Below are 15,121 nucleotides of genomic sequence, written 5' to 3' on the forward strand. Positions count from 1 at the left end.
TAGGTTCAGCGAGGGTGCCAGTGTCCATCAGGGCAGCTACCTGTGCAAAGCTGAGCTGTCCGTCATGGGATCACCTGAACTCTTTATGGAATTAGAGCCTTGTAATGCTCATATGCTTGCTATTTGTTTTCTATTTGAATACCAATTATTACTGAAACCATATTTGTTTACCTTGAACAGTCAGTTGGTACATATACAGCAATTTGTAGTTACTCTTTAGCCCCTTATGCACACTACCTACCATACTGACCCATATTGCCTGTTTCTGATATGCCCTCAATTATCTGCCTCTCTGACTGTTGTCGTCCATCTTATGCCTAGCTTTCAAGCACATGGAGAGTGAACTTCTGTATTGCTTGCAAGCTTTTGCAGAATGAGTTTCTGTATTTTGTTCTGTATTTTCTACTCCATCTATCACAGTGGTGTCCATGACTGGGAATACTAGGAACTACAATAATACTAATACTAAGCAAGATTGATAGGAGAGAATTAATGCATCTGAGAAACACTAAAAAATAAATGTGTAATTTTGTTCACTGAGGACACTTCATACAAAAGGGTGTTGTAAGGCCAATGGTTTAATTACTTGTTGTAAGCCACTCAGAAACAGTACAGTAAACAGACTTGAAAAGTTCCTCATTATTATCAACTCCTGTGCTGTAGATGGGTAAATATCTCTTATATCAGAAAGATATGCCCCTCAACCCATTATTAATTTACAAAAAAAAGAAAGAAACTTCTTTGAGGAAACCTATTGTTTTAGGTCAGGTTGACTCCTACAGTCTCACAGTACAACTACAGAAACATTTCTATTGATGTAGAAAGGTTCTATCTCTGCTTATTTAATGAAAGGTGGTAGCAATTAATGGAAAACCAGGGCATAAGTACCATGCCAGTAACTAGGACTGGTTAAGCTAGCCTATACAAATCTATATTAATTGTAAAAGAACTTTGAGAGAGGTAAATTGGTTCCAGTGAATATGAAGAAAACTTTCCGATTTTACTTGGATACAGAAGAAGAAATGGATATAGAGATTAATATTGAATTTCCTTTCTTAGCAAAACTGCCTTCTTTTTGTTTCCCTCTCTCCTGTCCCCTTCGCTTCACCAAGTGATATCAGAAGGACTCAAGCCAGGCAATTTTCCTACTTTGCGGTGAATTACAGAAGTAGCCTGAGAACAATCGCTGAATGAATGGATTTTAAAGTCAGCAGTGGTATCAGTATTGATAAAGATACAGAACAGACAGCTGAGCCTCACCTAGAACAACCAGGCTGTCATTTCTTAGGTGCCTGCATACACTGCGGTGTTCCCATATGAACTTCTAGACTCATGAAATGCAACAACAGGGTTTTTATCTGTGTCAGTGGCACTAAGATTTCACCTGATGTGTTCACCCAGAATTTTTCTGGAGGGCCTGAAAACCTTGGAGCCTGTTGTACTATCATCTTTGTTCCTGTCCCCCATGTGTATTTTCCCTGTGAAGCCTAGGAGTGGCCAGTCCTGTGAAAGGTTCATTAGTCAGAGGTTCATAAGTCAAAAGCTCCACAACAGAAATCACAAGGAAATCTAGTAGAATAGAAAGTGCTGGCATTACAGAACATTTGCTCAAAATATGCAGATCCCTTTTCTTTATACCTCATGATTTTAAGATGCTCTTCATCTTTTGAAACAGAGCTGAATTCTCCATGCTTCATGTCATTTCCAGATGTGATGATTCCAATTTTCCAATCAGTATAGGTTCAAATAACAGTTTAAGTGGATACTTTCTCCCATCAAAAAAAAAATCAAGCACAATTAAAACTTGTTGAAACTTCTTATTCTAGCAGTCAAATACAAAAGGCCGACAAATTTTAAGAATACTGTCTATGCATACCTAACTTTAAAACTACCCATTGCCAAATAAGCCATTTATAAGCATTTGAAAATAAGTTACCATTCACATTGAGTTGAAAAATCCTTTTTTTAACCTTTTAGCCACAGACTTTTTCCTAAAACTGTGTAAGATTGCAGCTGTCTACCTTGAAAACTTCCTAAGTTTCATTCAAGCATCCTCTCATGTTTGGATCTTGACGAAAACTACAGAACAACGTAATGTTATGGCTTTGGACTTATGGACACATCAGTGCCACAGGTTAAGTGCTTTATTTGACGATCTGCAAAATGTCAAAACAGAGAAACTGTAATGGGCAATATAATTAGACTGTGTCACAAGGTGTTTGCAGAAAGGATGGAAAATGGTCCATTCAACTTTAACTTTCATATTCCTAACTTCTAAGTACTATGCTGTCTCGTCTAGGAGAGGCCAAACATAGATCTGGTATGGAACTGTGCAGTAAGATCCCCAAATTAAACAATTAAGTAATACAATTAAAAAGCTTTTTTTAATAAAGGTTTAAGAGTAATGAGGCAACAAGGATTCACCGTATGGTAACATTTCATTATGAAACTCAGTTACACAGCAAAACTATCAGTTTTCCCTTGTTGCCTTCCAAGAAAATGCTGTTACTTTCCAAAAGACATTATGCTCAATTAATCCCTAGTGGCATCGAGGGATGCTAGCTGTGTGTTCCTCCACCAGAAGCATCCTGAATACAGTGAAGATGGCAGGCTAATTTGCACAGCTCCCCTCCAGCAGGGATTTTGCCATCAGACTGGGTGCAACTCCAAACTCCGTATTTACTTCTAACCTTCCCTTCCCTCTACCCTGTATGTGCTCCTGAGCCATTTATTTACATGCCAAATCTGATGACATTACTAACTTGCCCTGCTCTTTAGTCTTTTTTATTCCCCTCCAGATTCACTTTTTGCTTTTTTCCCTGCCACCTTTGCAAAATCTGCCGAGAAGGAAGGGTAATTAGCCCTCACTGAGCCCGTGTTCCTGGGGCTAGGTTACCAAGCTGCCTAACTTAAAACTGACTCCAGTATCTCCATGCTACATGCAGTCACTTCTGTCTTCTGACTGCAATATAGACATAAATTTAGCTCAAGAACGCTTTGGAGGGGGAGGCTGTCTTTTCATTACATGCTCAATATCCATTATAATGGAACCTGGCTTCTAGTTCAGGGCCTGAAGGCATATCACAATGCAAATAATAGACAATAATGATAATAAAAAGAAAATTTTCATCACAAGAAACTTGATTAGTCTCCTGCATCCTTGGTAAAAGTGTCTATATTTGTATAAAGTTTTACAATTTTTGTTTTGTGTTTTTAAATACTGTGCCAGTTAAGACTAATTCCCTATTTCCCCTGATTTCCATGCAGATATATTTATGTCTCAGTATTCCAGTGAGTTCCTTTAGCTGATGTTTGAAATGCACCTCTAAAATTACTGTATCATCCCAAATTTAAGCTTATGGATTCTCCACAGCAAGAATTGTATCTGGGTAACAAATTGTTTGTTAAATGGAAAAGGAAATGATCAACTACGTGGATTATTTCTTGTGATATTCTTGCAATACAACGCTTTTGTTCACATGCTGTTAGAGACTTACTGTGACATGCAGCAATGTTTTCAAGATGCCCTACAGCTCCCAAAGGTATCATCATGAGAATTAGAGGTCTCAGCAGTTTCTTGATGGGATGGGATTTAAAGTAATATTTGTACATTACTTTCTTGTTTGAACATTACCCCTAATAGCACATCCAGCTATATCTTCTTTTCTCTCTTCACTCGTACAGAGATGGGGAGAGCCTACAAGAGAAGCAATCGACTTGTGGTAGACTTGCAGTTTTGAAGAACAGAGGATTCAGTCACTTGGAGGTCTGCTCTGGATCAGTAGTATCAGTCCTAGAGACTGCACTTGAGCAGGAATAAGGGGGTTTGGGGGTTAATTTGCAGAAACTTTTCTACATGCCGCAGTGACCCAAATTAATGATATAGGCTTTTATTTTAGTATTTTTGTTACTAATTTGGTTCAAGTCCCTCTTTGGGCCCTATTATGCAGTAAAGATAACTGATTATAGTAAAGAAATAATTTAAGAAAAATCAATAGAAGAGACTTCTATGGCAAAATAATTGTCCATACACAGATATCCAACTACATAGCAAGAATATGGATAAGTACCAATTTAATCACTTTCACAGAAGTTTATAGGCAGATCTACCCTAGCTGAATTAAATTTTAAGAATAATTTGATAAGATTTGTGTTGTAGCATTTTTATAGCAAATGATTCTGTGGGAATAGATTCTCCATTCAATAACAGTCAGAGATACTGCTGCCACAATTTTATGTAGACTGTTTACTTGGAGTTTCCTAAAATTCACGTAGCTCATGGTTACTGAGGCTACACCATTTAGACCATTCCCTATTGCTGGCAACCAAGTGTTATTTGCTTTTTTGAGAGTGTGGCAGAATGTGGCTGAGTCTGGGATGAACATGGTGAGAAAGTACCATCAAAACACTAAGATCTGATATGCATAAAGCACTTGTAAAAATGTTAATGTACCTACTATCACCTTAGTAGAAAATTAAGCATGTCTTTGTTTCTACTCATTAGCACGTAAAGTCATCAAGGGGCTCATGACAGACCCGTCTTTCCTGGATTTTTCATATTAGAGGCAAGCCTTTCATCTCAAGAAGGAGGATGCTTCACCTTCTCTGAGCTTCCCAGCCTTCCTTCCCACCATCTCCCCAAAGAAAGCCTTTTTTTATTTCTTCCACCTCTTCTCCTGTGAACTTGCCCATCTGTTTCTATTTACTACCAGATTCCCCCCTCCCACACTCCCCATACATTTGGTGAACCGCACAAGACTCTCCTCCTGCCTCTTCCTCCCCCAGGAGCTTGCCCATGGCAGCTCTCTCCATCCCCCCCCTGAGGACCTGTTCCCCTGAGCGAGGAGACGGCTCGAACTGGGCTCGCTCTCCCTGGGATTTGTGTGGCATCCCACCTTTGGGCCACGAGAGCTTCCCAACCGACCTTGCAGCTCTCCCAGCTCCCCGTCCCTCCCTGGCACCCACAGGCTGCTCAGCTCGAACCGCGGGATGCGGAGAGCAACGCCACGGCGTGTCAAGGCGTCTGTGCAGAGGGATATCGTCAGAGGTGGTGTAAAACTGATGCTGCTTCTCTGGGAGGACATCCCACTCCAGGGCGCACATCCATACACGTGCATGCCACGTTTCCAGTAGAACAGCTCCTTAACGGGTGTATTCTTGTTCCCTCACCTCTTTGTGTGTTGGCTATACGCTGCTCAGAGCAAGATGTTGTTTTCTTAAACGCTTTTGCAGTACTTGGTGCAGAGACCCTGCAAAAGCAAGGCCACACAGCAATAAAATTGCTAATAACAGATAATGAATGGGAGACTTCAGAAATAAAGGAAGGAAACAAAAAAGGAGCTGACATGATAAATATTTGCAAAATAATAGTAGGAGTCAATCAGGAACTTGCGTCTTCCCTTTCCTATCATTACATGAGGGTAAGGGAATACTGCCTGAAAGTAAAAGCTGGACTATGGAAACTCATGAAAAGAAAGTATTTCCCCCCACCCATCCCCCCGCCAGCCACAGTGTATAATTAGCTTGTGTAATAATTGCCTTTGTATGACACCAAGGCCAAGTACTCCTTAAGATAGTTACACAGATAGTACAAAATACTTGTAGCTATCTATTTTGTAAGAGAGATACTAATCCCATGCTTCAGGCTATAAGTCAGTCTCCGTTAAAGACAAGGACGAGACCTGATATGCTGGTGCTTTCAGAGAGATTGAGTATTAGACCTGAGAGACCTATCGCCTGGTTCTGTGTGGCATTTTCTACAGGAAGGAGAGCAAGGAGGAAGCAGAAGGCTGGATGGTCGAGAGGAAAAGTATGGTAGGAAAAAAAAAATCCATCAGAATAAAAAGAGAATAAAAGAATAGTAAAGAAAAAAGCTAGAGCTAAAGTTTAGGTAAACTGTCTTTTATGTTGTTCCAGTTTAGTATTTCAGTGGGGCTCTCCTGATTTTTTATTTAAAGACTATGTATTTACCTGTGGTTTATAGAAATATGCTTTTGAGGATCATATTATTTGACTTGGAAGCTACCTCCAGTGTTTACCTAGGTGATTATCAATATACCAGTAAGTCCGATCCTGTTCCCAGTTCCATTTACAGTAATATTGATTTATTACTACAATTAATTAATCCTAGAAAGGAATGTCCAACAATTAACAACTTGTGAAGATCAAATACCATGTGCTGCTACAGTTAGAGAAGGTGTATATTCTAAAGCCCACTACTTGTGCACCAGGTGTAAAGACAAAAAATTATCTACTTAAAAAAAAGGCTATTGAAGAAAATATGATTAAAAGGTATCTAATTAATGCATAGAGTAGGAGGGATAGCAAAAGTTTGATGAACCATTCTGGACAGGATAACAAGCTAAACATATGTTGAGGTTTGAACAACTTTGGTTTGGTTTTGCTTTGGTTTTGATTCTCATGTCTTCCAAGGTTCTGCCCCTGCCAGCCAGCCCCCAAGAAAGAAGGAATAACTGATTTAATACAAAATACTAAGACAAATTTTATATTTTATATGTTACCATCCCATCTGAAACTGTAACTGGATGTAGTCTTACCTGAAAACCTGAACAAAGTACTACAAAGTTGATCAGTGTCATTGCATAATACGCATTGTTATTCAGAATCATTTGTTGGAGTTACTCCTTTCCAATATTTGCTGGACTGTCCTTAGTTCAAGTGAACTTGATGTCTTTCAAAAATTGCTTCTTTAAAAAAAATGTAGCCTGGAAACAGAGTGCCTCCCCCGAAATCAAAAGTATTGACTGTAAGAACAGTATGTCCACCAATCAAAGTAGTGCTCCACAGTGTAAATTTTAGTCTGTGTTTTCAGTTTAACTGGTAGCTCCCCATTGTTTTGAGAAAACATAGTAGGGAGTGTCAGTGAAACCTTAAAACACAGAAAATTAAGCATGGGACAGAAATATCCCATGCACACATCCATCTCACTGAGTTACTTGCACGTTTCTGAGTTTTGTCTGGTGTTCATGCAAGACAGTAGTTGCAGCATAAACAAGTAAAGAGCAAATGTATCTTTATTTGGGTTACTCAGCTTTCTATCCTACTGTTTTCTCCTTTATATTAGCCCCTATTCCATGCCCCAAGGCTCCTTACCAGCTCCTCATTAAGGCATGCACCTTCTTGTGGCTGCCTATCAGCCTCCTGCGCTGCAGCAATTAACCCATTATAGTACCCAGTACACGACTGTTGCAGCATTTATTCAGATTGCATGCCAGGTTTTAAAATTAATTTTGAAGGAAACGAGAGATGTGTTGAAATACATCAGGTTTTTACCAAAAATAGATCATGCCATACTGCTCTCATAACTCACTTTCATAAATAATGGGGTTTTTAAAGAAAAGACATACATACAACAGATCTCACACCTGTGGGCATCCGTAAAATGTATTATAGGGAGTTGCAGGGGGAAGGAGTATTATTTAAGCCAGAGAAAGCAGAGAAGAACTGTAAGGAACTGACTGAAGGAGAGGTGACCGTGGATTGTGCTGAAGAAGGATCTATTGGGATGGACAAAGATTAGTAGTGGAGTCCTACACAGACTGCTCTTAGGACTGATCATTTTGTAGGGTCATATTTTCATTAATAACCACACTACAGAAAAGGAAGTATGTGCTATAGAAATTTGCTGAGTACACAAAGCTAGGAAGAACTGCCAATATTGAGTTGTAATAGTGCAAGCAGAGGAAAGGGAAGAAAAGGAATGGGAAGGGACCAGGTGAAATCCAGGAGTATAGCCTCGAGGTGGTACACTTCAGAAGACAAATAATGAAGTAGTGGGTTTAGGCACCCAGTTTGGGTGGCTAGCATTGCTTCAGCAGTTGGCTAAAAAAAGAAATACAAGTTAGGTACTTAAACAATTTGGATCACACTTCTTGCTAATAAAAGGTGGCTGTGAGCCTTGGATAAGTTGTGCCTATAAAACAAAAGTGTGATGAGGGAGAGTTATCCAGCAATGGTGGGGTTTTTTCGGGTTTTCATTGAATGCTGTTGCTCTAGACAAAGTACAGGCACACAGTATACAACTTGGGTCACCCATGTGCAAGAAAATTAATTCAAATTAGGACAAGCACCTAGAAAGTATACTGGGAGGAGGAGGAGAGGCTGTCTAATAAGGGATACTAAAAGTGCTTCACTTGTTTACACAAACAAAACAAAGGCTGAGAGAGAACATAACTGTTGTCTATAAATATACAAGGAGGGAGAAGAGCTATTTAAAGGATGATGTTGACATAAGAACAAATGGTTATAAGATGGCCATGAATAAACTCAAACAGGAAATTAGGAGGAAGTGCTGGAATGAAATCCTGGAGCAGCCCTCCAACGGGAGCAGGGAGAGCAAGAAACTTTGCATGAAACTTGAGCACTTCATGAAACTAATTATGTGATGTGTGGTTGACAGCAAAAGCTGGGGTTTGAACTTGATGCAGGAGGTCCTTTTAAATCCTATTTCCTACATTTCCAGGGGAAGCTGCTTTAAATCTCTGGCAAGAGATGTCTTAGATGCTGATAACAATAATTAATACCTTACACTCCAGTAATACCCTTCCATCTAAAGACCGCAAAGCACATTGAACACATGTGGGAATTAAACATCTAAATATCCACCTGTGTTGTTACTGTTATTTTGCAGCCAGGAAATTGGGATGCCCTGAGCACCTCTTTTTGGATCACTTGGAAAAATCTGTAAAAATGAAGAATAGACCTCACAGATCTCCTAGTTTTAAGAATAAACCTGTAGTTCTGAAATTTGTCATCATGTTTTCAAGGCTTTTTAATTCCAGAAAATGTATGAATTGTATACAATTGCTTGTACAAAGCTATAAGCCATATGCTGTTTAGCTTAAAATGTCAATGAACAAGTCAGCAACAACAAGAAAATGAAGGTGTTTGTAAATGTTGCATTTAAAAAGCATTTAGAAAAATGAGAGCGGTCCTCCAAAGATGTACGCATCTTCAAAATCAGAACAATGCAGTATTTCACAGTCATTAAATAAAGTGTCACGTAGCTACAAACAAGAATCATATAGCTTGAAAAAATGTTGTTTTCCTCTTGGGGAGTTGGAACAGCACCAGTTCCGTGTGTGTTAATTCCCACTTTGACTTCCACCGGGAAAGGCGCCAGGGGTGGCGAGGGAAGGAAAGCAGTCACTCCCTGGCTCTGCTCCCTGCCCTGAAACCCTTCCTTCCCAAACCTGCAGAACCCCAGCCACGTTGCCGGCATGCGAACGGGCATCCAGCACATGGAGGAGGCTAAACACGCTGGTTTGGCTCTTTTCTGAGGGCTTAAAGTCCTCTGTCTCACCCCTACTCTTCTATCTCCATCGGGGGGATAAGTACCTAGGTCCATATGATTTCTTTCTTGCACTATGCTGATCCCTAAATAGCAAAGCACTGCATAGAGAGATGTATTCAGAGGAAGAGCTGATTTGCACAATTCCCACCTACCAATATCCTCCTGCTTCTTCCAGTGCCGTGTGAGATGCTGGATATGGTCCCCAAACAGAGCAGTAAGGCCATTGCCCTCTCCTGCTTCAAATTCCTCCCTCTGTGGCCTCTGCCAGGGCATTTACAAGCCCCAAGCAAAGGTGCCTGTGTAGAGCCATACCCCCAAAGAACAGGCTCTGCCCAGAAAAACATATACTCTAAGTCAAAGGAAACCACACACGTGTAGCTGAGCACAGAAGTTGGCTCCAGCGGTGTGTAGACCCTGTTAAAAGCAGGTGCTTGAAACAAGACCAAGTGCCTGCCCTGGGTAAACCAGCTTTAAGGATGAAGACTACGGTTCAGCAAATCTGGGGTGGGAAGCAGCGTTGTGCTGGGGGCAGGGAGGTATGGGAAAGGCACACAGAGAATTTCTCAGTCATCTGAATCCACTCCATGTCAAGAAAGCCAATTATTTTCTAGATGGCTAAAATTTATGTACGCTCCTTTATAATTGGGAAAGATATAACCGTGTAGAGGACTGATGGTCAGACTGCCCACACCCTTCACATGGACCGTAATCTCTCCAGTGGAAAGAACACGGAGCCTTGTTTTCCCAAAGCTCAAAACAATGAGGCCCTGATCCTTATAATACCATACAAATAATAAACAAATCATAGGAATTCCCATACACAAAAAGGCCAGATTCTGCCCATAAAAAGATTTGCTCTGTTTAAGTCAAAGGAAATTGCACGTGTGTAGCTGAGCACAGAAGTTGGCTCAAAGCCCACTTGTAACTAAGCTATGCATGTGAGGACAGAATAGAGCCCATTGTGTCTTGAGAGGTTTTTAATTTTTCTTTGTTGTTCTCTAGGACATGAATTACCTAAACTGAAAAACAGAATTTTTCTCCAATATACCGTGTCTCTGACAGGCAATTTTTTTTTTGTTTTTTTTTAAATCTGTTAACTCCCACTCCAGAGACTGCTGAGAGAAAGTAATGTATGTCTACAGTCTCTTCCTATAGACCTACCCAAGGAAAGTTTAATGTGCTGTGGATGATGCCTGGAGCAGCCTCTGATCAAGTTCTGCCCCAACTCATTTCATCTGACACAAGGGGGAAGGGTTTCCTCCCTTAAGTTCCCACGCAGCCTTTTCAAGCCGGCACTTTTTTACATAGGGACTAGAAGATAGCCTGCACTAGAACTAGATGATCTTTATGGTCCCTTCCAACCCAAACCTTTCTATGATTCTATCGTTCTAAGACAGACAGAGTGGAAAAGTGCCGTTTCTGGATTTCCTCAGCTTACAATATAGTTTTACGGGCCTTCCCTTGGTTTCTGCTACTGCCCCTTTTTAAGGGCCTTCTGAAGAGCAAAGTGGAATATAAAGGTTAATACAGTTTCCAACCACATTAACTTTCCAGCAGTTTTTCTGCAGAGTTTTAGCGCAGTGGTGACCATTCCTTCCTATTCCTCCCCTCTTACCTCCAGCATTTTCTCCCTGTCTCCCCAGAAGATCTTTGCAGAAACCCAAACAGAAGAAAAGTGACATGGAGGCTTGTTTCCCTACCTTGCTGGAGCAAACTGACAGCGTGAGAAGGGTATTTAGCCCAAAGCCTCTTCGTCGCTGCTGCTTCTGCCCTGGGACACACTGGCATATCATCTCAGATCAGCATTTTTAGAAAGATCTGTACATATTTTTGATTGGAGAATCTGCCTTGGTTCCAGATAGGGCTCCTAAAATCTAAAGAGGAGCTGGCTGGAAATGTTGAGGGGTGTCCATCTGGCTGAAACAACCTGGGACCAAACAAGCTCAACAGTCCCTGGCCCCATCTCCTCCTCTCCCAACCTCACTACCCACCTGAAAGGGCTCCCTTGAACGGGCAGAACTGCGCCACTAAAAATAAATCCGCAGCTAGTGTTAACAATCTTCATCCGTCCATTCTCACATCCAAAACCCCAATATCAAAAACAAAGGTGTGGTCGTTTTGGTTTCCAAGCAGCTCAAGTACAGCAGAAGACAATTCAGAAACTTGAGAAAATCTGCAGAAATAAAAAAGCTGATGATGAGCTGATAATGTATGACTTAAAGGTATTTTACCAGCATTCAATAATACTGTGGAGGGAAGGAAGCGTTGAAAGAGCAGTTGTTTGCTTATTATTTCCAACTTCAGCATTCATTTGATACATATTAGAGGGCTGAAATGCAACCACATTAGTGGCTAGGAGGTGCACTTTGCTGCGAGCTTGTAGGAGGTCTTGTGCTTGAAGACACTGAAGTATTTTGCTTTTAAATGCTCTGTGCTTTCTTTTTTTTTTTTTTTCTTAAAGAGTTATGGGATTTAATTAAATTGGTGGTCTGCTGGCTTTTTCCAGTCAGAAGTTACATGTAAGCTGTCTCCTGTATCCCTCTCTCTTCCTCTCTCTCCTTTTCCCTTGCAGAAGGTTTCCTAGGCATGTACATCCATTTCAGAATCTAATCATGGCCAACTTAAATCTTTCCAACGTTACCCACATTAGTAATTGCAAAATAATAAACATGACAAAATTCAGATTAATAGGGCATCCTGCGCAACTCGGATGGTGGGGAGAGCCCTCTGGAATTCTAAGCGTAATAGGTCTGTGTTTATTTCTCAACCGACGGCATAATGTGACTGATTTACAAGAGTTTAACTCAAGTGTTAATCTGACAGTGACGAAGAGCTTCTCAGTGGCAGAATCACTTACACTATCATATTAGTTGCCTCCTCTATTAAAGCAGTATGGTCGATAATTGGAATGCTTTTATGTCTAGTGGTTCTGACAAGGCTCTCTTTAGGTCACATATGGGCGGTCTGGCTTGCTGCACAGCTGAACAGTGGCAAATGATTTAAACTGAGAAAGTATTGTTCTCCTCGTATTATGGAGCAAGGGCAGTTCAAGGAAAGTAAGGCTCTGCACCGGCTACCTGCTGGTGTGTAGTAAAATAAGATGGACATGATACTGGGTTGGGAGTACAATTAAATCTATTTTGCACCAATGTGTTGGTGGACAGATGAGTTTCCACATGGCAGAGCTTTATGATCTTTAAGGTAGACTGAACTAATAGATTGGTGTGGAGCGCACTGAAGTTACTAAGGATGAGAAAGCAAGCAGCAGTACATTTGAACTACAGGTTTCTCATATGCTCCACGTCATGCTGAGTTTTTATAGCTCCTGGCTTTCAAAAAGCCTGTTTCAAAGAGGTTTGCGCTAGACTGGGCATGCAGTTTTGCTCTGCAGATATTGTCGCTACCGATTTAGTGGAATGCAATTAGGAAGCCTAAATTAAGTGGTAATGGAGAACCAGCTCTTGAAACTGGGGTTTCCACGGCAACCACTGCTTACAATACAGCCTTCAGTTAGTTTTCCCACTTTATCTGCAAAATGCACAATTGAGCTTTAAAACAGCTTTGTGCTGAAAAGCGCACTGTAAACAACTGTTTGCAATGAGAGTTTTACACTGTCTTTAAATACAACAAGCTATCAAATAAAATTTACTTGTCCACACTAATAAAAAAAAAAAAAATCCATGCAGTACAGAACACTAAAGGGTCCAGAAACTTATTATGCTTTCTGGAAATTTATATATAATGCAAAAATTCAAGATCTTGTGAGTCCTCAATTCGTCTTTTAAGTCTTATCATTATTCTTCAATTTTAAGACACATGATCCCATATCTCTCAGCAGTGAGAAGAACTGAGCGTTTTGGTACAAATACTGCATTTATCGCAATAGCAACGTTATATAGTTATAAAGTGCTTTTTGTCTAATATGAACTAACAAATGTGCCTTTTCATCAGACTTCTTTTAACAGCTAGCAATCTTTTACAGATTTTTTTTTTATTTTTTGCCGTTATAACATCTTATTATATCCTTCATAAATGTTCATATTTTATGGCAAAGTAACGCTGTGCCATTGCTGAACTGCTTAACATTTTTGATTGCTTTAGGATCATAGCCCAACTTTTGTATCTTGTCAAATGGAACCGCAGGTGATTAAATATGCAGAAAATACAGGAAAGTGGAAAGGATGATGTTAAGGTCATATGTGTAATTTGTATTGACCGCCCTTTTCATGATAACCCCATCAAACTGAATCTCTAAGCTGAAATTACGTATTTGCAACCAATTGTTCCTCCTCTGTTGTACAATCACTAGTCCCGGATTAATACTGTCAGGTGATTTGTAAGAGTTAAGATCTTGGCAGGTTTTAATCTTCCTTTTTTTCCCCTTTTATACTTATTTGTTTTAATCAAGATAAAAATCTCAGAGAAAACATTGTGTAAACTCCACCGAGATAATTTCAGAAGAGGCACCACGTAATTTTGATTTTTGGCCTATCAGCTGTTAGAGCACTCTTTTAAGGCAGTATTCTTCGGAAAAGGAGAAGAAACACTTACGCCGCCAAAGGATCGCATGGCTAGTCAAAACACACCTAATTTGTGTCTCAGCTGAAGTACAGCAACCCAAGCACCTTGCAGCATCTCAAGGCTGACGCGCTTGTGTGTGTGTGTTACAGCAACCACGCCGGGTCGATGCCGAGAGAGAGAAAAAGGGTCTGGGGGTGAAGGTGGTGGGAAGGGGAGAGAAGGGGGAGGTGTGGGTGCCTTCCCTCAAGAGCCTGCTGGTCAGAAGACTGTATCGCGGCATCCGCAGTCACGTATAAATCTGGATTTGATATAGTCTCGGCAGACTTTGAACGTGCCAGGCAGGGAAGCTTGCCCTTCACAGTACGGGTGCGCTTTCAGCCGCGGTGATGGGGCTGCGCCTATTCTGATCTGCTCGAAACAGCCCTTTCAGCGCTAACCAAAACCAGAATGAGGATGGGAAGGCTGATTGCAAAGTTCACATCTCCTCCGCTGTGTGCCGGTGCTAATGGGAGTTTCTCCTGTGATGGGTAGGTCATAAAACACACAGCTGTAGAGACCGTGCAGGGTAAACAAATCAAAGAACTTAGTAATAAAAATGATGTGTGTGCCAATATTATTTAATATTAACTTGTGAAAATTGTTGAAGAAACGCATCTTTGTCATATATCAGAATCGGCTCTAAAGCTGAATCAACGGACTAATAGGGTTATTTGTAATGATATTGTCCTCGTAAAGGCTTTATTATTTAGGAATCGGAGTTGGAAATTGTAATTTCTTTAATGATTTTTCATCACATAAATTAGCCTGCCTCAACTCCTCCGTCTAGAAGGCAAGAGGAGAGGTTGAGCTGGTCCCCTTCTCCATTCTTACACAAAATCTGCTCATTTGGACAGATCCCAAATTTTAAAGAAACAAGTTCCTGGAAGAAATGCAGAATGCCAGTGCGCACAAGACTTTCACAGGGCATCTCGTTTCAACACTGACTGCCTGCATTTTATCGGAGTACTAAAGGACACATTGAAATTATTTTGTTCTGGCACCGGCGCACGTCGTGATGTGTACGCATTCAATTGCACTTGACAAATCTTTGGGGCAAACAAAACGGTCTAATGTAAGGAAATATCTTAGCATATTCCAAAATGACATTTTTAGACCAAACATGTGTTCGATTGATTTGCCTTCTCCAGAGATCACTTTTGAATCCAGGCCAGCGATAAGTAGGGGGGCAGGCTCTCGCTGAAGGCCAGGCAGGTCAGCCGTGCTTCCGCTGGTATTTCCTGCGCCGCA

The sequence above is a fragment of the Harpia harpyja genome, chromosome 22 (assembly GCF_026419915.1).
Source record: "Harpia harpyja isolate bHarHar1 chromosome 22, bHarHar1 primary haplotype, whole genome shotgun sequence".
Classification (NCBI taxonomy): Eukaryota; Metazoa; Chordata; class Aves; order Accipitriformes; family Accipitridae; genus Harpia; species Harpia harpyja.